This window comes from Myotis daubentonii, chromosome X (assembly GCF_963259705.1).
Source record: "Myotis daubentonii chromosome X, mMyoDau2.1, whole genome shotgun sequence".
In the NCBI taxonomy this organism is placed as follows: domain Eukaryota; kingdom Metazoa; phylum Chordata; class Mammalia; order Chiroptera; family Vespertilionidae; genus Myotis; species Myotis daubentonii.
In genome coordinates, this window is record NC_081861.1 from 106014867 (window position 1) to 106037426 (window position 22560).

Here is a 22560-nt window from a genome sequence, read left to right on the forward strand (position 1 = left end):
CTTGTGAAAATAGAAATAAGAGAAATTTGCACAACTAATGGTTAAATGAGAGCTGGAGAATGCTGGAGGTATGTACTATTGTCAATTTTATGCCACCGCTTTATATTTTATTGTTAATTTTTATAATAGACTTCCATAGTCAAGACAGCATTTATTTGTACCGAGTTAATAATATTGTGCACCTTTGTTGATCTGCACATAGCTGCAATTGTTAATTAACTCATAGGTAAACACACTAAAATCATAGCATGACTTATGAATTCCTATGACTGAATTTATTCCTGATGAGCTTAGAATTATTTTTGTAGGAAAGTTTTTTTTTAAAAGGATAAAGTGTGGAAATATAAACACATGGCAGACAGACTTCTAAAACTTGCTTCCTTTCTCTCTTTTGCACATTTTGCAAACTAGGGATAAATGTCAGGTAAGATGAGCAATGTAAAATATTTTCCTCCCCTATTTTCACCTCTTTCCTCATCAGAGGACTAGTCTATTCCACAGTGCTGCACCTACTAAGTTGGGCTTGAATTAAAAGGAGTGAAAGCCTCACCAGCAGATGTTGAGGATCATACTTCAATACGACTCGATTCTGTGCAAGTATTCTGCTCTCTCTATGGATTTCATTTTATGAGATTTTATGACATTATATAAACTGTAAGCAAAGAAGAGCAATGAAAAAATGTATTTCCAGATCAAAAATTTCTCTTGGAACATTTAAGGGTATTGTGATTAAATTAAAAAAAGAAAAACACACCTCTGGCAATCACTTTTTGTAATCAAATCATTCCCAGATAAAAACCAACCTCATTGAGATTTCATATGCCTTTCCTTTGACTAGGAATGGATGAAATCATATCTATTAATTTAGAAATTTGTGGGGAAATGGTATTAATGCTTAAAGTGTAACTGTTTAGTTTACTGGTTAGGATGATTTTCGAATACCAAAGAAAACTACATCTCTAACCAAAACTCATTAAGTATAGAATGCATTCTGTGTTCTTTTTTCATTATATATATATATATATATATATATATATATATATATACCTATTCCAAATGCATTCAACAAAATAACTTTGTAGCACTATTTTAAAATGTCCAATTATTTTGGGGGAAATATGGTCAGTGTGAAATATATTCTCTAACACTGGTAAAATAAATAATCTGAGGAATAAGAAAATAATTCTCAATGGGCCTGTATTTGCAGAATTAAATAAGCATAAGTAATAGGATGCAGGGACATGCTTATCTTAGGAGAAAGGGCTAGAAACACAGTGGGCAATTCATGATTGTGTTGCCTTCTTAGCTAGCCTTCTAAGACACATTGCCACTGCTGTTAGCCACATTCTTTAGGGAACAGAGATAAACTTTGGGTAGAGTCACATAAGTGCAATAACAAACAGTGCATCAAGGGGACCCTAAGTAACTAAGCAAATTCATTTGAGTTTGTTGAAAAGCAACCTGGATGTATGTATGTATATATCAATCTCAGTTGTGATACTGCATTATAGTTTTGCAAGATGTTGCCATTTGGGTGAAACCCGGTAAAGGGTACACTAGTCTTTCTATATTATTCCCTGCAACCTCATGTACATCTACATAATTTTTTTCAAAAACCAAGGCACAATTTTAACAATTAAAAAAATAACTGGTACAAATTATTTTCTTGTCATCCAGTAATTCAAGACTAAACATTGATGTTTCATTTTCCTGCGTTTTTCCTTTTTTGCAGGGGAGGGAGGTGGTGTTGGGGAGTACTGCCATAATAAAGCCAGCCTTCTTTCAGTTCCTCTTGAACTAGAAATAAGTTCCTGTTGCTGGTGCTTATAGAGTCTCTAAATACACTCTGACTCTGGAAACCATGGCGACTTACCTGAAATGCTTTCTGTTTAGTTTATAATCTGTTCCCAGATGACTATAAACCAGTCTTAGCTCCAACTCAGGGAAAGGCAACACAAAATCCTGGGTACGTACCCAATGATTAATCCATCAAAAAGTAGGTATGGACTTCCTGAGGAGGTATGGTTTTAATGATTCAAGAATTGTTCATTAATTCAACAAATATTACTGAACACCTGCCACATCCCAGAATTTTATGAACAGTACAGCTTTGAATCATATATTTTGTGTACTCTTAATTTTGACCTGGTTTTGAAATCCAGGTCTGCAGCTTAACTACTGTAGGGCATTGAGCAAGTCCTTTAACTTTTGAGTTTAATTTTCTAATCTGTAAAATGGGAATAATAATAATTTTATCTAACTAATAGGGTTGTTGTAAAAATAAAAAATATAATTTATGCCAAATGCTTAACTTATTGTTTGACACACAATAAGTATGTGCTCATTTGATATTAGCTCTTATTGCTCTGCTCATTTCTCCTCCTTTTCTATGTTTTATAGTTATAAAGAAATACCTTTTCAGTATTGACTACTATAGTGCTTCACAACATCCCCCCCACTGCAATACACATGACAGTTGACATTTATATGAGCAACACACTTGATGGCTTTTCCCAGGGTTAAGTTGAATTCCCTGAACATTAGTTGTAATGCAGAAGCTTATATCACGATGACTATCTGGAATGTTCTGATTTATTTTTTAAAGAGCAAATAATTCATATATTTTGCTCTTACAACTATCATTAGTAGCACATCCTTTGTGACACACCTCACAACACATTAAACGAAATAGTGTGTTAGCACACCAACTTTGAAAATCATTTGCACACAGGGATGTCCATGAATTCCTTAAACTGAAACATAGACAACTAATACTGGTATTCTCTGGTTTTAAGCATTTTAATGGACTAATATGTATTATTTCAAATTAAGAAAGATAATTCAAAAGTAACTCCACTATCATAATGTAGGAATTTCTTGTGTTCACCATCACTTAAAAATTCACATTATTCTACTTTTGTACACATTTCTAACTTAAATCAAAAAGGGTTTCCCTGAAATTGTGTGGCCTTATATATTCTAAGTCAGGGATCTTTAACAGGTGTGCCACAGAATTTATAAAACATGCAGTACCTGAAGATTTAGTCAAGGGCAGTGAGCCTTTTCCCTTAGATTGCCAAATAAAAAAAAATGACAACAGCTAACACAGAAATAGTTGCCCAGTATGATTGCCTTGTTTGAACCATAAATTTATAGGTCATATGATAGAGTTGTATTTATTGGTCACGTTTCATAATAAGGTCGTGTCTGATTGGTTAATTATTTTTACCAGAAATCCTTATTGTATTATACAAGTACTGGCATCTGTTTTTTTGTTTGTTTGTTTGTTTTATAAAAAAGGTGGGTAATTACTATTGCTACTTTTTGTAACAATCAAAATTATATTTATTTTTGTGAGATTGGCCAAAAAATATTTCTTGGTGTGTTGCAGACTTTTAGTAATTAGCTTGCATGCCATGACATAAAAAAAAAGGTTAAAAGTCATTGTTCTAGGTGAAACAATAATTTTGACCTTTACAGGATTCCTGCAGTTAGGTTCACTATCCATTCCTATTCTTTCTATTTTCAGTCTCAGTAAACTGTAGGAATAAAGCATTATGGGCAGCAATCAAAATACAGAATATTGAAAAGGTTAAAGTCTGTGTTTATGAGTCCATTATATTTTTACAGTTTTCAAAGACTGCACTAGGCATTAAAACTATTGTATCTCATTCTGGTAATAAATATTGCAGCAAGAAAGAAATGGGCAAAACAACTCCATTCTTAAAGCAAAGTTTGTAATGACACTACAAAATGTATTAATTAATTTGTTCTTATTATATTAACTGCAAGAAAAATGGAAAATAATACAAACTTAAGGACTGTTATGGTGGAGACAGGAATCATTAAGAAAACATAAGAAATGCAAAGAGTTTAGTCCTTAAAGTGACAACTTACATTTGATGCTTTGGAGAAAGGTAAGAAACTTGGAAACTCCCATAAATGCATAACTATGAACCAAGACTTCTTTCTAGCCCTTCTAGTCAAGGACTGGTCACCAATGTGATTTTTACTTGTCAGGTAATCAATATAGCTTCATGTGATAATTATTTATATGTCTTTTTATATTTGAAACTTACTGTTATTTGCCTGCATCAATTCTTGAAGCATCTAGAGCTTCATAGCATAATTATGCTCTATTAAAATGTTGTTTTTGCTTTATCATTAGGTCAGATATTAGTCCTTATAATAAATAAAGAAAAATACCCTGCCATATAATATCATCGCCTAAATTAGTAACTGTATTTAGAATTTCTCCTTTAAGAAAAGATAAAATAGCTCGACCAGCATGGCTCAGTGGTTGAGCATCAACCTATGAACCAGGAGGTCACAGTTAAATTCCTGGTCAGGGCACATGCCCAGGTTGTGAGTTGAATCCCCAGTGTGAGGAGTACAGGAAGCAGCTGATCAATGATTCTCTGTCATCACTGATGTTTCTATCTCTCCCTCTCCCTTCCTCTCTGAAATCCATAAAAATGTATTTTAAAAAAGAAAAGTGAAAATATCTCGGTATAAATCACACAGACTGTTAGATTGTCAGCTTAAGTTATACTGACTTTGGTTTAAAGATATTAATTCATTCTTTTGAAAGTGAATTTAGTAAATTTCCCAATTATACTACAAGTCCTAGCAAAAAGAGTGATAAAATATTCCTGTTACAAGTAAGTGTTCTTGTACCAGAGAGGAATAAAGAGATGTATGTTCTCTGGAAATATGATTCATATTATATATAGCTAATGAAAGATATCAGTTAGCAGTTTGACATTACTCACATTTAAAATTATATCATTTTGAGAATATTAGCGGAGAAAATACATTACTGATCACCGGACAAAATAAGATCTAGTGATGAACATATAATTTAATTTGAAATATAATTCTAAGCTGCTTTTACATTATAGAAATAATCTTTTTTTTTTTTTTTTCTGTTTCCAGCATTTTTGGAGAAAGCAGCCACTCAAGTCAATAAAAGATGGGAAAAAAATAAAAATGAATCTAGAACTATCATAATGAGCTAGAATTCTTACAATTGTAGATGCTTCAGTCTAATAGGATAATACTTAGTATATTGAATGAGATAATAACAATTTTCAGACTGTAGGCCTCTAGGTTCCCCTGAAAAACATTTTAAAGATGTTAAAATTTATCTTAGGCACTTATCTCTGGGCTTGTTGCAGTTACTCTTGGATGCCCATAGCACCCTACCTAGTCCTAACTATCACCTAAATGCTTCTTCCTTTTTCCTCTCCACTCCATTGTAGGACTATTCCCTCATTGAATGTACTCACTATCTTTGAGCCAGATACCATCTTAGTATTTTTCCAATTTTAAAAGAAGATTCCCTATATATTTCTTTCCTTGCTCAAGAAACCTACCATTTATTTAATTGAGAATAGTCATTGAGAAGATTATTATTAATACTAAAGGCCCGGTGCACAAAAATTTGTGCACTCGGGGGGGAGGGGGGGCCCCTCAGCCCAGCCTGTGCCCTGTCGCAGTCTGGGACCCCTCGGGAGCCCTGCTGGCTTAGGCCTGCTCCCGGGTGGCAGAGGGCAGGCCCAATCCCTAGGTGCAGCCCGTGGTGGGGCTCAGAGCAGGGCTGATTGGGGAGTTGGGGCATCGCCTCCTGTCATGCACAGAGCAGGGCGGATAGGGAGGTTGCAATGCCACCCTCAGTCACGCTCAGGGTAGGGCCAATTGGGGGGTTGGGGCACTTACCTTGTCACACTCAAGGCAGGGTCGATGGGGAGGTTGCGGCGCCACCCCCTGTCACGCACAGAGCAGGGCCCATCAGGGGGTTGGGGAGCTCCCCCCTGTCACGCACAGAGCAGGGCGGATCAGGGGGTTGGGGTGCTGCCATTCTCACACTCAGGGCAGGGCCGATGGGGAGGTTATGGCTCTACCCTGTCACACACAGAGCAGGGCCCGAGGTAGGGGGTTGGGGTGCCGCACCCTGTCACACACACAGCCGCAGGGCAATCAGGGGATTTGGGAGCTTCCCCCTATCAGGCACAGAGCAGGGCTGATCAGGGGGTTGGGGCGCCTTCCCCTGTCACGAACAGAGCAGGGTGGATAGGGAGGTTGTGGCCCCGCCCCCTGTCACACACAGAGCAGCAGGGTGATCAGGGGGTTTGGGTGCTGTCCCCTGTCACACTGATCCTGGTGCCGGGAGGCCTCTTAGCTCCGCTGATCCCGGTGCTGGGAGGCATATTAGCCTTTTACTATATAGGATAGAGGCCTGGTGCATGGGTGGGGGCCGGCTGGTTTGCCCTGAAGGGTGTCCTGGATCAGGGTGGGTGTCCCCACTGGGGTGCCTGGCCAGTCTGGGTGAGGGGCTGAGGGCTGTTTTCAGGCTGGCAGGTGACTGAAGCTCCCAACTGCTCCTTTTTTTCTTTTTCTTTTTTATTCTGGGCCAGCTTTAGCTCTGGCTCCAGCTCTGAGGCCTCTGCTACTTAAAGCAGGTATCTGGTTTGTTTGGGTTCTATAATCAAAATACTGTGTCAACTCCAGCTCTGAGATCCAGGCTGGCTGAAAGCAGGTTTCTGGGGTTTTGTTTAGCTTCTATATTTGTAACAATGTTTCAAACTGCAAGCTCAGAGGCCGGCAAGGTAGGCGGGGAACGTTGGTTTCCTCCGTCACTGTAGCAAGCAAGCCTCATGTTAGCTTCAAGCTGCCTGGCTGCCGGCCGCCATCTTGGCTGGCAGTTAATTTGCATATCTCACTGATTAGCCAATTGGAAGGGTAGCGGATGTACGCTAATTACCATGTTTCTCTTTTATTAGATAGGATACGGTGTTTACCAGAGGTATGTGGCTGTATATAAGCAACAATGACAGCTACTTTTTGTGTAGCACTTATTATGCACCATTATTCTAAGTACTATTAATATATTAAGTCATTTTTTTCCTCAAAGTCATCTTAAAATGCAGTCCTTATTATTTTCATCCTCATTTTACAGAGAGGAAAGAGGTAAAAGAAATTGTGGAAATTGCCTAAGGACATATAGCTAATAAATGTTAGTGAGTTTCAAACTTGGACATCTAGCTCAAGAATCTGTGCTCTGAAGTACAGTATTTTACTGCCTCCCCACTGTAAGTGTATCCAACACAATTTAATTTGGGTTCTCAACTGTCCCTGATGGTATTTTTTCTTTGAATAGTGGTGTTTTCCTCGTGTATGTATATTGTATACATGTGTGTGTTTCCCATAATAATGTTTTATGGGAACATTCTTTTGTTTCTAGGACTGAGAAATGAGGTAATGAATTAAAAATTAGAAAGTTTTAGTGCCTGAGACCCATAATGATAGTAAAAGCCTATAAGTTGAGAGTTTACCAAAGTCTATTTGTGTTATATATTTAATGTAACAAATTTAAAGCTTCCATTTTAATTTTTTACCTTTGAGACTGCAACATTACAACATTTAATAAATCACTTTTGATCTCTATAGTAATGATTAAGTAAATATCTAATTTTAATTTGTCATACATTTATTTTTATTTTATGATCAGATTCATAGTTTCAGTTATCTTAGATTTAATAGTCACTATCTTATTCTGGAGTCAGAGACTGTACCTTATTTCCTCAAAACCTAGAGGCAAGGCTGAGTCATAATATATAATGGATATTTAACAAGTACACTAAGTGAATTAGAGTTACTAGTAATGATTACCTACCAAGTAGAAGGCATTGTGTAGCATGATTTAAGTATATTATGTTGAATACTTTAACAACCTAAATATTATTATTATTGTCCTGATTTTAGATATTGGAAATTGAGGTTCAAATAATTTAATTCATTTGTACAAATTATTGACAGAAGCATCATTCAAACTTATGTTCCAAAGACCATGTGCTTCTCATGACATCATTTTGCAAGGATGAGTGACTGAGTAGATGGTTAATTTTCCTCCATTCTGGATAAACAATAATTTTAATTCAGCTTCTTATCTCAGTTCTGAGTTAAAATAGTTCTTAGTGCCAGAAAAAAAGAAAGATTAAAGGAGAATAAAAAGAGATCATTAAAGTGGAAAATAAAATAGGTGAAGGGAATGAGTAGCTATGTGTTCTTACAGCAAGGTATCTATAATTATTTACTTGTTCTTCTCTCCAACTATACTGTGAGCTACCCTAGGACAGGGAAAGTGTCTTTTGTTATACAATTGCCTACTGCAGTACCGGGTACATAATAAATAATTCAAAATGTTTGTGGAATAAATGAGAAGAGAAAATTTGGAGGAAAAAAGGAGAGGAAGCAACACACACATATTCTGGAGCAAAGAGCTAATGTGGGGACAAACATGTACTTGATTTTAGGGAGTAGCAATAACTGAGGTGAACTGTAGAGTGCATGCCACTTTTGAAAGCATTATGTAAAAAAAATAATTAAAACTAGATATTAGCTAAACAATTTTTGTTTATAAGTTGAATTTGCCTAAGGGGGAGAAAATAATACAGGTTTCCAATTACTTAAATATAAATGGATGGGAAAAATAGTTATCCATCCTTTTAGCAGATATCTGAAATATTTTCCATTCAACAAATGTTTTTTGAGTGTCTGCTATGTGTAAATATTGGGCTAGATCCTAGAGATAAAATGATAATCTTCTCTCACAATCTATTAAAGAAGATACATAAACAGGGCTAACAGATCTATCCTCTCTCAGTTTATAGTCTAGGAGACAAAGAAGCCTTGCTAAAGTATTATCTCAACGTTTGTCTTTAGCATCTTCCTTTCTGTCTTTCTCAAACTCCTCCACTGTAGACTATCATTCCCCACATGATCTACCAGTATCATATTCCCTTCTGGCTATCCCAGATCACATCTCAGGCCTTCCTTCCTCAGAAGTGCTTCAATTTATTTTTCAGTTTGTCTCATTTTAAACATCTTTTGTAAAAAGACGACCTCTGATGTACTGTCTTTATTTATTAGCTTTGTTTCCCGTGTATGTCATATTTCAGCAAAACTCTATGTTTCTTTTTTGGTTTTGTTTTATGTTTTGAAAACAGAAACAGAGTCTGTTTCATCTCAGTATCTTCCATAGCACATAGAACAGTTATTAATTCAAAAAAGTAATAAATAAATACCTATATACATAAATAAATATATCTGTTCATGATAGACACACAGTATATATAAGCTACTCTAAGATTTAATGTGCTAAAGATTTCTTTCAGTTTTGGGGTGTGTACTTTCACTTCTACAATTGGCTCCTTGTGTGCATAATTAGCCACTTGCTAACATAATTGGCCACTGCCCCTCCCCCCCTTTTTAGTATATTCAGTGGCAAAGTGTAGGTACACTTTTGGGACCTATAACTAGTTGTACCTGAAATAGAAATGCAAAAAAATTTAGAGGCCTACTTGTGATCCCTTGATAATTTGTCTCTTGGTTTTCTAACGCTTGCAACCATCAAATTTTAATATTTTTCCTCAGCTCCATTGTCATGAATTTTATGGAAATTTGAAAAAAATAATTTGTTCTGTAATAAAATTAGAGCATGTAAGTGAAAAATAAAACAATGGAAAATATATCTAGAAACCAATTTCTGCAGAAACTCTATCAAGGGGCATTGAAGATTGAAAGTAGACTTGAGCAACATCCCATTTTATTAACCACCTTTCTTCCTAAGAAAATTCCTATTTGAGTGAATTCACTTTTTGTACAGTGTTAGGTCAAATTATGCAAAATTAATTTAGCAGTGGATCTTTTCAGCCCACATAAAGTTTCACATGATGGAGGCTTATCAAAAGGAGAAGTATAATTTGCATATCATGTGGTTTGTACATATTTTCTTCTATTCTGTAGGATGCTCTTTTACTTTGGTGTTGATTCCTTTGCTGTACAGGGCTATTTATTTTTTTAATCCTCACCCGAGAATATTTTTCCATTGATTTTCAGAGAGAGTGGAAGAGAGAGGGAAAGACAGAGAGGAATATCGATGTGAGAGAAACATGCATGTGCCCTGACCAGGGTCTGGCCAACGAGGAGTCTGCAACCAAGGTACATACCCTTGACTGGAATCAAACCTGGAACCCTTCGGTCTGCAGGCCGATGATAGCCACTGAGCGAAACTAGTTAGGTTAGAGTTTTTTAGTATTGTGTAGTTCCACTTGTTTATTTTTGCTTTTGTTGCCTGTGTTTTGGGATCATCTTCAACAAACCCAAAATATTGTCAAGTCAAAGTCAATATTAAAAAGCTTTATCCTCATTTTCTTCTAAAATGTTTATAGTTTAAGGTCTTATGTTTAAGTTTTTAATCCATTTTGAGTTAATTTTGGTGTACACTTTAAGATAAAATTTCAATTTCTTTTGCATGTGCACACATAGTTTTCGCAATATAATTTATTGAACACACTATCCCTTCCCTTTTGTGTATCACTTCTCCCCATGTCAAAGATACATTTGCCATAAATAACACAGATTTATTTCTTTTTTTAATATAATTTATTGATTTTTTACAGAGAGGAAGGGAGAGAGATAGAGAGTTAGAAACATCGATAAGAGAAAAACATCGATCAGCTGCCTCCAGCACATCTCCTACTGGGGATGTGCCCGCAACCCAGGTACATGCCCTTGACCAGAATCAAACCTGGGACCTTTCAGTCTGTAGGCCAACGCTCTATCCACTGAGCCAAACCGGTTTCGGCCAGATTTATTTCTTATCTCTCTGTTTTGTCCCATACGTCAATATATATTTTTATGCAAGTACCATACTGGTTTGATTATTATAGCCTTGTAATATATTTTTAAATCAAGAAGTGTGATGCCATCTACTTTGTTCAAGATTGCTTTGGCTAGTTGGGGTCTCTTGTGGTTCCATATGAACTTTAGTATAGTATTTTTCTATTTCTGTAAAAATAAATGCCATTGGGATTTTGAAAGTAATTGCTTTCAATCTCTAGATTACTTTGGAGAATATTTGTATTTTGACAATATTATTTATTCTAACCCATGAAGACAGTATGTCTTTTCATTTAGCTATTTTTTTCAATTTTGTTCACCAAGTTTTATAGTTTTTAGTGTACAAGTTTTTTATTTCCTTGGCTAAGTCTATTAAGTATTTTTAGAAATAAAAAATAACTGAATCAATATTAGGATGCTTATTATCAAAAAAAGAAGAAAGAAAAAGAAAACAAGTGTTGACGAGGATGAGGAGAAAAGGGCATCCTTGTACACTGCTGGTGGGAATGAAAATTGGTACAGTCATTAACAGTATGGAGGTTCCTCAAAAATAGAACTACCACATGATCTAGCACTTCTGGACTTATACCTAAAAATGAAATAAATATTTTAAAGAGATATCTATCCATGTATGTAGAATACAGAATTGTTCACAATAGCAAGGACATGGAAATAACCTAAATATCCATCAACAGATAAATGGATAACAGAAATGTGGTATGTACACTCAAGGGATATTTTATAGCCTTACAAAGAAGGAAATACTGCCACTTGTGACAACATAGATACTAGTCTTCAAATTCATCATTATGTATACATTAAATATGTACAGTTTTTATATGTCAATCATACCTCTATAAAAAAGAAAGATATAAAACTAAAATATTTTACACATAGAAAAATTAAAGAGAATAAAGAAATCTACTAGCCTACATCATTCTTAGATTCTAAATAACTATAGTTCTCCTAAGTAGTCAGCCATAGGGATCTTGGTTGACTATTGTTTCAATAATACTATGTAATAAACCACCCCCAAAACACCAAAACACAATGAATTGCAACCCAAGCATTTATATTTCTCACTCATGGGTCTTTGCCAAGTTTCTGACTTAGACTCTGGGTTGATTGGACTTGGATACACCATAAATTGGATTTAAATCTGTTCCTCATTTTTTTTTCTTGCACCATCAGGGCATACATTCATTATGACAGATCACAATAGGACACGCCAAATAATTCCCATATATTTTAAACAACTCCAGGCATCCTTTCTAATATTTTATTGACCAAAGCAAATCACAAGGGCAAGTATATGACACCCATATTGGGAGGATACCACAAATGTACCTGTCAAAGTGTATGTATGTATAATTCTATTAACAAGTGAGTGAAACATCATGACCAATAATCCAATCTATTACAATTGGATACATCAATACTAACTCCTTAATTACAGTGCCTCTGGAAGTTTCAGAAAAATGATCATAAAAAGAATTGCTGAAAGAGCTGGAAATTTTAGCTTGTAGAAGATAAAACCCGTTAGGGATGATTAAAAAGGAATTCTTGTTTGGGGGGAAAAGTTTAGATAAAATCTCTTCTAGCTCTAGGAGTGTGTGTGTGTGGTTATTTTAGATATTTCCTTGCATGGAACATTGTTTAGCAGACTGGAGAGAAGTGGGATAGATTTGCTGGGGCAGGGGCTTTTTTCACAGGGTAAAATTGCTATATGCTGTATAGGTTGCTTTTGGTTGTTTTGCTTTTAAGAAAAAAAAAAAGAACATCTCATTCATGTTGTTATATATTCTAAGCTCTGATCTCCAGATTCAATGTTGTTGTTTTTTCAAAATGGTGAAGAACATAAGCTGAGTGATTTGAGACATTTTGTAGGCATCTCAGTTCCTACTTAATCAGAAAATTACCTGTATAAACTTAGCAAGTCATTCATTTTTTCATTAGCAAAATTGGGGTTGAACTATACAATCTCAAGGGAAAGGGACAAGGATGCTAGCAATTACTGAGTAACTTCTGTGTGCCTTACATTGTGTTGTCTGTTTTCACAGGCTCTTGAAGCTCTGGGAGTCTATGTTTCTATGATTTTACGCTGCAAGTTAGCACCTGTAGGTAATAGTACTAAATAGCAGAACAACTTTGTGAACTAATGTTGCCACCTAATGGCATTTTCAGAAAACTGTTCATAAAATTCACATCTGTGACCTTTCTCAGAACATTCCTTTCTTCACGTTCTTCCCCAAAAGGTAATAGCCACTGATTTATTCAGCCATAAACTGTAGCATGATAACGGATGATCTAGAATCCTTTAAAAGAGCTTCAGTTTCAATCACTCTCAAGAGATGACCCAATGGTCAGAGAGCTGAATCACATCCAAGTTACTGAGGTTTCAGCAGACTTCAATACTAATGATAATAGTTATAATTTATTGAGCATCTAATTTATGCCAGAAACTATGCTAAGTGCTTTACACATGTAATTTCATTTAAGCAATGATCTTTTCTGTGTACATTTATAGTCATGGCATATTTGGCTCCAAGAATAAACGCAGACAATTATTAAAACCTTGTGTGCTGAACCTGCTACTAAAGTTCAATCTAATTTAAATATTTTCCCTTGAAGTCCAAATAGTTTTCAAAATTGAACATGCTCCACACAGTTCCTTTGTTATCAATTACTTCATTAATCGAAATTTTATTATCTTGAACAGTGTATTCCATGACTTATTAAAACATTGGAAACATTTTCTGGGAAAATAACATTTTCAGTAAGCTTTCAGAAATGAGATATATAAACTTCAAAATTGAGGTTAATTGAGTTCTTTGATAACATTTATTAATTATGCTATAGAATTGCCCTCATATGTTGACTCCATAGCTATTCAGAATAACAATATTTACTAGGCAATATTAAAAGCATATTTTACATAAAGTACATATATTTACATAGTACATCAACTCAATTCTCCTAATAATCCTATAAATATGTGTTATTATCACCTTCATCCTTCTTATAGGTAAGGAAGTGACAACAGAGATGTTAACAAAGTTGCTCAAGGACACACATAAAAGAAAAAGATAGGATATGAACTAAGGTATTTGGTTCTAGAATATGGCCTCAAAATTATTATGCCGTGATGCTTCTGGAGAGTTATGTAATTGGGCATAATACACCTGCTTTAATCATATCTGTTGGCATTACTTACTTCTTTCTTGAATAGTGATCTGAGATTTTAGACTATGTATAGTGTGTTTCTCCTTTTATTAGGCATTTAGCTTTGGACCACAGAAACTCTATTTGGCCATTGGCACATTCTTAACTATTCTGGGCTAACGGCATAATTTTCAGTGCCCAATACAAAAATAAAAATGCATGGCCCCTTGTTCAAAAGGTAGAAGGAAACTGCTGTTTAAGACAATAAAATATAAAACATTTTCATTTCTTCTGCAGTCTCTTCTACAACCTGACATGTTATTTTTATTTGCTATTGAATTATACAGTCTCTCAGGCACAAAGATATTCATAGGGAAGCAGATAGATGGGATGAGGTTGGGTCGCATGTGAGCCAAGACTGCAAGCTTCTAGCACATGTTCCATTTCACCATTGGAGATCACTTAGAAAACATACACTCAAGAATAAATATGTTAAGAACTTCAAGACAGTGACTTCAGACCATTAAACCCCAAACACGGGGAACTTTTTTAGCATATGGCCTTGTGATAATGTACTGGTATATGCCCATGAAGTTGGCCTTACAATCATCTCACAAAAATGTTTAAGGCAGGATAATTATACAGTCACTGAATCAGAGGATCCATTTTTATCTTGGTCCCATGACATCATATTTGTATAGTACCTTGATCAAGTTATTTTTACCTTTTTAAGACTGAATTTATTCATCTACAATGATCGTGGTAATAAAATAATATTCCTCATAAAACTATGTTGAAGTTCAAGTGAGACAATTCATGGTTGTACACACTGGTTGGCATATATCACTCTACAAATGTAAAGTATGTTATTTAATTATTAAGGGGATTAGATGAGTCTATAAGAATGTCTTCGAATGAAATAAATCTAGTGGATCCCTTTTTCCAAGTATATTTCTCCCTATTCCTGCAGTATGCTTTCATTCTGGATATTGCCACCCGACTCTAACTCCATTCATAAGAGCTGAAAGTGCTGGGAGTGCAATGTGTATAGCTATCTCTAGCTATAGTTGATTAATTTAGGGTGAGCACAAAACCAAGTAATGCCCCAGTCAGTTTTGGGTATTCCGAGGAAATTTATCTGGGTTTCAGGAACCACTGGAAACAGAGCCTGAAATTAAATCAGAACACTCCCCTAGTCTCTGCTTCTTTCTGCTTAACATGTGAAGGGACAGAACGGAACTTGAAAGAACTAAGCAGAACTAAGCAGAAATGCACCCTCCTCCCTCTTCAAGGACGAAGCAGGGACATACTCTTCTCCCTCTCCTCTATCTTGTCTTGCAAGGCTGGGCCCTCAGCCCAAGCCGCCCCCCCCCCCCGCCCCGAGAGTGACCACAAGAATGCTGGTATTGTCCTAACTCTCCGAACCACCCACCTGAGTGGACCAATGAAGCTCCAGAAATGTAGCTACGGTCCTAATAAGGCTACAGTGGAGGACGGCTCCAACCTTCAGAATGTGATGGTCACTTCCTGACCCTTATGCTGTAAAACCCTGACCAATCTCTGTAACTCACGCCACCCCTAAAGCCCACCCCAAATAGCTAGCCCTATATAACCTTTGTTCTCCTGGGACACGCTCTCTCGCCTCACCGCTGCGCCGGATAGGGGCTGGGAGCCAATTCTAGAATTGATCAATAAAGACTCGTTGCTTTTGCATCGGAGGAGGCTCCCTGGTGGTGGATTATTGGGGACCCCGAGCTCTGGGCATAACACATGCCTCATTTTTTCTTTCTTTCTTTAATTTCTGTCTTTGGTTTCTATGAAATACCCAGGATCCTAAATATGAACTTGTTATGCCCAGAGCTCGGGGTCCCCAATAATCCACCACCAGGGAGCCTCCTCCGATGCAAAAGCAACGAGTCTTTATTGATCAATTCTAGAATTGGCTCCCAGCCCCTATCCGGCGCAGCGGTGAGGCGAGAGAGCGTGTCCCAGGAGAACAAAGGTTATATAGGGCTAGCTATTTGGGGTGGGCTTTAGGGGTGGCGTGAGTTACAGAGATTGGTCAGGGTTTTACAGCATAAGGGTCAGGAAGTGTCCATCACATTCTGAAGGTTGGAGCCGTCCTCCACTGTAGCCTTATTAGGACCGTAGCTACATTTCTGGAGCTTCATTGGTCCACTCAGGTGGGTGGTTCGGAGAGTTAGGACAATACCAGCATTCTTGTGGTCACTCTGGGGGGGGGGGCGGGGGGCGGCTTGGGCTGAGGGCCCAGCCTTGCAAGACAAGATAGAGGAGAGGGAGAAAAGTATGTCCCTGCTTCGTCCTTGAAGAGGGAGGAGGGTGCATTTCTGCTTAGTTCTGCTTAGTTCTTTCAAGTTCCGTTCTGTCCCTTCAAACTGCTCTTTTGGGTCAAAGTATTTTGAGTTGGGTTTCCAATACTTACATTGCCCAAAGCCCTGTGTATATATCATCTCATTACAAAACTCTGATTCTAATAATGGATTTGCATTTTTACCTTCTTCACTTGGGTATTCACTATCCTAATATATAAAAATACAGGGTCCCTAATGACCCACCAAAGGCTTGACTGAACACCAGAAGTCAGTCCTTCAGTCAGTGCTGGGTTGCCATGGTGACCAACACTGACTGCCACTGGTACAGGCGCAGCAACCCAGCACTGACTGCTGAGGGGGCTGCGGATCAGTCCTGGAGAGAGAGGCAGGGTCTGATCCTCAGCCTCCATGGCGGCTGTTGATCAGCCGTTGCCTCTCTCTTTCTCTTCCAGCTTCACTAGCAGCCTTGCCTCTGTTTCACTCAGGGCCTGGCTGGGGGCTGCTGATCAGCCCTGACTCTCTGATCAGGCCCAGGGATAGGCCCAGAGACACTGACTGGCATAGAAACTGACCAATCAGAACCAAATCTGGGTGAACTGTGAGGAGCCAATGGCTGCCTAAGCTTTTGATGCTGACTGGCATAGAAACTGACCAATCAGAGCTAAATTGGCCAGCAGGGGAGGTCAGTTGGGGGTGAGATCAGACCAGCAGAGGAGGGCAGTTAGGGGTGATCAGGAAGGCAGAGTAGGGCAGTTAGGGACGATCAGGCAGGCAGAAGCAGTTAGGAGAGATCAGGCAGGTAGGTGAGCGGTTAGGAGCCAGCAGTCCCAGATTGCGAGAGGGATCCTGGATTAGAGAGGGTGCAGGCTGGGCTGAGGGAACCTCCCCACAATGCACAAATTTCGTGTACCTGGTCACTAGTAATAAAGATAATACAGCTATCCAAATTCTACTATATGAGTAAACTCCAGATCAATAATCACCTATTGCACAAAGACTTCCTGACCACTTTAGTCAAAAACAGCCTTTCTATTCCATGAACTCCTAAAAAATTCTCCCCCTCTCTCTCTCTCCCTTTCTCTCTCTCTCTCTCTCTCTCTCTCTCTCTCTTTCTCTTGATTTTTACAAACTATGGCACTTATCCCATAATATTTTGTGGCTACACATTATTAGTTAAACTTTGGTTTTCCTTTTTGTGTATGTCTTACTACAACTATTAGAATGCAAATGAAGATCTATCTAGGTTTTTTAAAATTCATTATTAATAAGTATTCTTTGAAAGCGTGGAAAATGATAATTTAATAAAATATTGAATGAGTGAATGCATTAATTAAGTAATGGATAAATCTTGGAGTTAACTAGTAGCATGCTTCTTGTATTTCCACAGGTTACTAGTGATAGTGATGACTAGCTCTGATAGAAAGCTCTCTGTTTATAGCTGCAAAGAAATCATCACCTTCAACATTCCACCAATACAATTAAATTTATCAGTGAAAAAGTTGCTCAATAATTAGTCCAAGAATGCAGCCCCAGCTTTTTATGCTTCTGCATGTTATGTGTAAGATACTTTTATAACTACTTTTATTCATTCTTTTCCTATGTTGTCAAACAAAAGATTACAGAAGAGAGATGTTCCCATTTCTAGGCATTAGGCTCCAATAACAACTTTAGTCAACATTTCTTCAATTTTGATTTTGTTATTGAGTCATAATTCTATCATTATCTGGCCTTAACCCATTGTTAGGAAAAAAATGAGAAATCAATCTAAATCCAAAGTGATAGCATGTCTTACTAAAGTTTTCAACCTTGGCATTATTGACATTTAAGCTGGAAAACTATTTGACATAGAGGTGGGGGTGCTGCCTTGTGCATTTTAAGATGTTTACCAGCATTCCCACTTCTATCTGCTAGATGCCAGGAGTAACTCCTGCCCCAATGTGACAAGCAAAATATTGTCAAATATTCCATCGGAAGCAAAATTATCCCTGTTGAGAATCATTAATATAAAAGTAATATAATCACTATACTATCTGAGAGAAAAAATATATTTCTAATAACATCACAGAAAGCACAGAATTTTAACATTGGAAAGGTATTAAAAACAAAGAAGATAATTTTCTCATTTTTAGTCATGAAGAAATTGAAGGTCAAGAATATGGAGACCTCTTCACAATCAAAGAGTGAACTAATTGACAGAGTTATCCCATATCCAAATTTCTTGAACTCTACATATGGTTTGAGTTATCACAGCATGCTCAAATTAGGAAATCCTTTTAACATTGTAATAGTTTTCCAGTAGGCCACTTGGATTGCCACCTAAAATTGGTTGATTGACTAACCCCCTATCAGGACTGGCTGCATATTTGTAGGTTGCAGTACAAAATTAAAATGTAAGACCTCCATTCTAAAAGCAATATATATATAGTTAAATCTTTTTTTCTTCCTTTTCATGGTCACTCTTGACCTGCCATAGTGCATTTTATTTTATTTCTAATAATGCAATCACTCAGGGATGAGGATACTAGAGGCCTGCCCCACTACTTCAAGCATGTCCATCATCTGCTGTGCTCTCCCTCCTTCCAACCACTGGATAAACATACCAAGCCCTTCCAGAGGTAGAAAAGAAGTTGAGCAAGGCATCTCTCTTTCCCACAACTCCACCCACAGTGAATGACGGAGCCCAGAAGGTGATTGAGAGTGGTGGATGAGCAAAGGCTCACTCACCAAAGCCATGATATTGTCATCCCAGGGCAGGAATGGCCAACACCATGCCCCAGTCTATGACTCTACTTTTTCCACAGGGAGCAGAAGGCAGCAGTAGTTGCTCTGCAGCCATGGGTATTGAGAAGTTATCCTCAGGAGGCAAAGATGCAATGAGAGGAAGGGTTACATGTGAGACTAGGCTCCAAACTTCTGTCACATGTTCCATTGTATTTTTTTAACTTGATGTAAACACACACAATTCAAAGATAAATTTACTAAGAATTTTAAGGTGGCAACTTCAGAACATTAAACATAAGTACTGGACCCCCTTCTGAGTGAGGAGCTTTATACCACTGCACTGGGAGTATGACCATGAATCAGAATGTAAAATTTACCAATACACAGCTGTCTAAAATGACAATTCTAAAAAGCAAATTGAGCAATGTTATATTTCATCAAAGGAAAATAATTATTGCTCTTTTTTGTCATGATCTACTCTGCAGTCATGTTGATCATTTAAGGTGTTGGGGAAATTCTTTGAAAAATACATTTTACTACATCATTATGATTCCTTGCAAGTTTTTGAACTCTAAAAAAATACACCAAATAAACTATAAATTACACACACAACTATAAATTACACACAATTCTGGATGTTTTCATCATATTCAGTAGAAAAGACATATAGTAGTGCCACCTTATCCATTGGGTATCCCTGTTAAGATTCCCAGTGATTTTCTGAAACCTCAGATAATACCAAACTATATGTTTATGCTTTGTTTATTCTATAGATACATATATATGATAAAATTTAATTTATAAATTAGGCACAATGAGAGATAACAATAACTATGAATAAAATAGAAGAGTTATAAAAGGTATGTGAACGTGGTCTCTCTCTCTCTCTCTCTCTCTCTCTCTCTCTCTCTCTCTCTCATAAATAACCTGTTAACTGGTGACTAATGGGCAAAGCAGGTAGCATACACAGCTAAATATACTGGACAAAGGGATGACTCACATCCTAGGCAGAATGTTTTGGAGTGACATGAGATTTTATTATGTTACTCAGAATGACATACAATTTAAAACCTATGAATTGTTTATTTTTGGAAATTTTACTTAATGTTTTCAGGTCATTGTTTACCATGGGTAGCTGAAACCATGGAAAGTGAAATTGCAGATAACAAGAGATGGTAAATTACATAAGTTTCATGAATATATATATGTATATATATGTATACATATATGTATACATATACATATATATGTGTGTGTATATGTATATATATACATATACATATATATACATATATATATATATATATGTATATATATATATATATATATATACCCTAATATGCAAATAGACCGAACAGTGGAACAAACGAACAACTGGTCCCTGTGACATGCGCTGATCACCAGGGGGCATGCGCGAAACATGGTGGGATGGTGGAGCAGGTGAGCAGGGGTGCCAGATCAAGGTGGGGCACCGGTCACTGTCATTGGGACGAGCCTCTGGTGGTTACTGAAAATTCTTTGCTCCCACGCACCGTGGTCCCACCCAGCATTCGTACCTGCTACCAGCACTGACCCTGTTTGCACCTACTGCCAGCACCAGAGCCACAGCTCACACCCGCTGCCGGCACCCGGCACTGGCCACGATTGCTCAGCGCCATCAATGGGTGCGAGTGGCAGCTGCCGGCCCTGATTGCCCCTCAGGGCTTGTCCATTTCCCCCTGCTCCTGAGAGGCGATCAGGGCCAGCAGCTGCCTCTTGCACCTGCTGTTGGTGGTGGCCCCACTAGCACCTACTGCTGGTGCCCGAGCCACCACTAGCACCTGCTGCCTGCGGCCAGCACTGTCAGTGCATGGGAGTGGCCGCTGCAGGTGTGGGGCTGCCGGCAGAAAGGGGACACGGGGGGAGGGGGTGAGGAGGGGCCAAGGGGGGTGGGGAGGATGGGCCAAGACCCACCCCTATGCCCACCGCAGCCTCATGGCCCACAGTTCCTTTTAAGTGCACTAAATCATGCACTAGGCTCCTAGTTTGTAATAAGAAAAAGTATTTCAAACTTTGGATCTCATGGTCTGAGCATAGGGCAAGAAATAAGAGAATTTGTATTTTTTTATAAATCTGACACTTAACCTCTGATTCAATTTGTGTAAACCTAGAGAAAATTATAAACAAAATAGAAAAAAGAAACCCTGAAAAGATACATGGCTCAGACTCCAAAATAGGGAAGGAGGTTGAGTGAATTAAGAATCAAAACAATGAATAACTAGACAACAATCTCATATGGAAGCCTTATCATGGAGGGGCTCTGGTCTGAGAATTGTAATTCCACCTTTATCTCCATCCTGCTGTGTGATCTTGGGACTAAATTTTGTAATCCACAAAATAAAGAGTATTAAAGTGCTTAATCTGGAGAAAACACATATAGAGAGAAACCAAGATGGCGGCATAGGTTCACACCGGAGATTGCTGCCTCGAACAACCACTTCAAAAAGCAACTAAAGATGGAACGGACATCATCCAGAACCACAGGAAGGCTGGCTGAGTGGAAATTCTACAACTAGGAGGAAAGAGAATATCATACCCAGACTCAGAGGAGGCGCAGTGCTTAAGTGAAATACTCAGGTGCGGAGTGCGAGCAAGCGGGCTGGCGGCGGAGGGCGCGGTTGTTGTTTTCAATCAGGAGGGAGTTTCAGACTCTGAGCTCCAGATCCGGGCAAGTCTCTAGGGACCCAGACTCAAATGGGAGAAGCGGGACTGTCTGGCTTCGATTGGAACTCGAAGGCAGCTTTCTCTCTGAGGTTTGCAGCGATTGCTGGGACTCTGTGAGGCAGAGACCCTAGGGACGGAACTGAGAGCAGCCATAACTGCTCGCTCTGGCCCGCCCTGTAGATCCCTGGGGACCCGCCCCGCCCAAGCCCTGCCCAGAGCCACTTGCTGGATAGCCTTAGGCAAACGCTAGATTAGCACCGCCCTAGAGATCCAGCACTGAAGCTCTCCCACTGCAGACACAGTGGACTCTCATAGCCAGTTAGCCTGGAGGTCAAATCACCCCCGGTATTGCCAACAACAATCAAGGCTTAACTACAACAAGACTGCGCACAAAGACCACTAGGGGGTGTACCAAGAAAGCATAAAAAATGCGGAGACAAAGAAACAGGACAAAACTGTCAATGGAGGATATTGAGTTCAGAACCACACTTTTAAGGTCTCTTAAGAACTGTCTAGAAGCTGCCGATAAATGTAGTGAGATCCTCAAGAAAACTAATGAGACCCTCGATGTTATGATAAAGAACCAACTAGAAATTAGGCATACACGGACTGAAATAACAAATACTATACAGACTCCCAACAGCAGACCAGAATCAAGGCAAAGATTTGAAATACAAAGAAGCAAAAAACACCCAACCAGAAAAGCAAAATGAAAAAAGAATCTGAAAATACGAAGATAGTGTAAGGAGCCTCTCGGACAGCTTCAAGTACACCAACATCAGAATTATAGGGGTGCCAGAAGATGAGAGAGAGCAAGATATTGAAAACCTATTTGAAGAAATAATGACAGAAAACTTCCCCCACCTGGTGAAAGAAATAGACTTACAGGTCCAGGAAGCGCAGAGAACCCCAAACAAAAGGAATCCAAAGAGGACCACACCAAGACACATCATAATTA